Below are 3,178 nucleotides of genomic sequence, written 5' to 3'. Positions count from 1 at the left end.
ATATCTTAATTAATTTATAAAGAAATTTTTAAAATTATTGTATTTGTTTTCTAACGATTTAATATATCAAATAATAATATAAAATGTGATAACCGGATCCTGATTATCACCCAAGGTAATTAATGTGTGCTTATATCTGATTAAATGATTACGTGACAGCATGATAAATTGATACGTTTGATCATGCTGGTATGTTGAATTGTGCATTAATTGGATATATATATATATATATATATATATAAATGCATGATATATGTGTATATATGCATAGGTATATATGTATGTGTGCATGGTTTGTGGGTATGCGTGCACATGGATTAGCCGCCTTCTTGTTATAGAATGGTATAAAAGGAGGTTGAAGCCTCCATATTTCTCTTCTTGCTATTTTGATAAAAGTAGGCGATTTAAAGAGAAAGAGTTGACCGGATTGCAAGTGCATGATTTCAAGTGTTTGGTTTCAAAAGGCTTGTTAAGGTGAGTGGTTTCTAAACCTTTTTGCATAAAAATTGTTACTGGTTTTATTTGAATGTTATTTATTATTGGAAAGAAATCAGTTATTCGCTTAAGGGTTTTATCCGGGTAAAGGTTGATCGGATTAAGTTTAAATCGAACAAAGTTTGTCCGGATTATTTATAAATCGGTCAAGGGTTGGGCGATTAAGCCTTAAATCGCTCAGGTGTTGAACGGTTTAGTCTTAAACCGGTTAAGTGTCAAACGGGTTATGATTGGTAAGAATGGTTATCATTTTGAACTGAAAAGTAGGAATACGACCATATGGTGACCGGATTATTTTTAAATCGGTCAAGCTTTGGGCGATGTATTGTCCGGACTTGTTATCCAGACAAAGGTGTTGGRATTTATTCTAAGTGTTAAATCGGACAAGTCTTGGGCGATAAATTGTCCGGATTTGATAAACCGGCCAAGACTTGACCGGAGATGAAGTCCGGAAAAGCCCAGGTTGACCGGATTTGAGTTGTGCCTTGTGTTTAAATAATAGAAATTGTTATTTTATCATAAAATGAAGATTTGATATAAATGATTTTGGATTAATAATAATTCCAATGGCTGCGGTTTATTTCGAATTATTTTTATGAAATGTTTTGATGAAGAAATAAGGGTGGCATATCAAGGAGAAGTGTACCATGGGATAAGGGTGGCATATCAAGGAGATGTGTACATTTGTATATAAGGGTGGCATTTGTATGTGTGTTGTATGATATAACTTTTTCTATTATATCCCTTAAGATTACCATGGTCTGGAATCTTTATTTCTTTGTGATTTAAAGATTTAGAATCAAGGTTCTTATTGGAAATCATAGTCTGGATCTTATTGAGGAGAAAATATCAGGTTTGGCCTGAAACTTTATATAAACCTTGTTTGATTAGAAAATGTTTAAAAGTGGCATTATGTGAAACCTGATTGGTTCAAAAGTATGAGATTTGAATAGTTGAAAGCTTTGCTTAAAATGTGAAAATGATCTGGTATTATGTCCCTATTTGTTCATATATTTGATATATATATATATATATATATATATATGAAAGGTTGTTTTCCATAAAGGTTTTGGTGATTTCACCCTGCAATAACATAAAAGGGTAACTCACTAGACCTTTCGGTCTAACCCTCGTTTTGTGATTTTAACTATGTGTTGCAGGAGGTACGGACGGTAARGGRAAAGGGAAAATGTAATATTTTCCTATATGCATTTCTGCTTGAAGATCTGTCTTGATGTACAGTTTTGATTGATTAGTACAAGAAATGTATTTGAATTTTTGGACCTTGTATTTGGTTATAATAGATTCTTGTACTAAAGGACCTGAATGGGATAATATCATGTATTTCTTTTGTATGAAATATGTGTTACATGCAATGTATGATATGGGGTGTTACGTAAAATAATTGATAAAATTAATAATAAATCAAAACAATTAATAACGAATATTAGTGAACAATATACAATAAAAATTAATTATTATAGTCTTAAAATTAATATTAATTTATAATTTATTAAAAAAATAACACTTAATATTAATCAGAGGTTTAATTGAAAAAAAATAATAATAAAAACTTATAAACTATTTTCTATCGTTCAAATAAAAATCTTAAACAACTCAAAAAATAAATTAACTTGTATACCGAACATGTCCATACTATTCACGTTTTTGTCCCCTTTTCAAACCAAAACGGGTTTTTTGATATATCAACTTGATCTCATGGTCGTGGGATCTTTTAAAGTTTGTTATTGAATTTGTCAAGAAGAAAACACTAGTATTAAACGAACTATTTTGACAATTATATCAATAGTCTTTTTGCATTCTTAAAAGTTTATTAAACACTTTCATCTAAAAATTAATATAAGATTTAACTTTATATGTAAAACCTTTGGCGTATAGCTGATCAGTTGTTAAAGGGTAGAATGACTTTGTTTAAACACAGGACAGGTCCCGAGTTTGATCCCTCAAGAGCTATGTCAACCGCTCAGAGAACCATGATGAGTCCCTATAAGGTAATGGTAACATATTAGGTGAATCCCACATGATAGAAGGTGATGAATTTAAGTGGGAGAGTTTGTGACGATCCATCCCATGCATTGATGGAAAGTTGGATGCTTGTAACATCATATGCATGTGAATAGCTAAACATGACATCGGCAATAAGTAAGGAAAATGTTGGGTACGCGTAATTAATGAGAACCGTTGGAACTACATTAAAACCGTTGTAACATCATCCATAAGTCATATCACTACAAGAAAAATCACCTTCAGAGAAGCTTTTGTTTTGTACTTAAAAGTCTTAAAAGCTTCTCTAAAGCCTTTAGATAAGTTTTTCAATTTTGTCAAAGACCTTCTCTGTGTGACGGTAGGTGAAGGTTTTAGAGAGGGTTTTCGGAGGGTGTGTTTTTATTAGCCTTTAGAGACGCTTAATTGAGGCTTTAGATACACTTTTAAAACTTCTCTAAAGATTAGTCAACTTTTTATTTAAAGCTTCTCTAAAAGTATATATATTAGTGACACTTTTCAAGTATTTGTGACGGTTTGTAAGAGTTACTAAAAGATACTTTTAGAGAAGATAATGGAAAAGCTTCTCTAAAAGTATATATATTAGTGACACTTTTTAAATATTTGTGACGGTTTGTAAGAGTTACTAAAAGATACTTTTAGAGAAGATAATGGAAAA

Source organism: Cynara cardunculus (assembly GCF_001531365.2).
Source record: "Cynara cardunculus var. scolymus isolate 2C chromosome LG 2, CcrdV1, whole genome shotgun sequence".
Lineage (NCBI taxonomy): Eukaryota > Viridiplantae > Streptophyta > Magnoliopsida > Asterales > Asteraceae > Cynara > Cynara cardunculus.
This window is presented reverse-complemented; position numbering follows the sequence as displayed.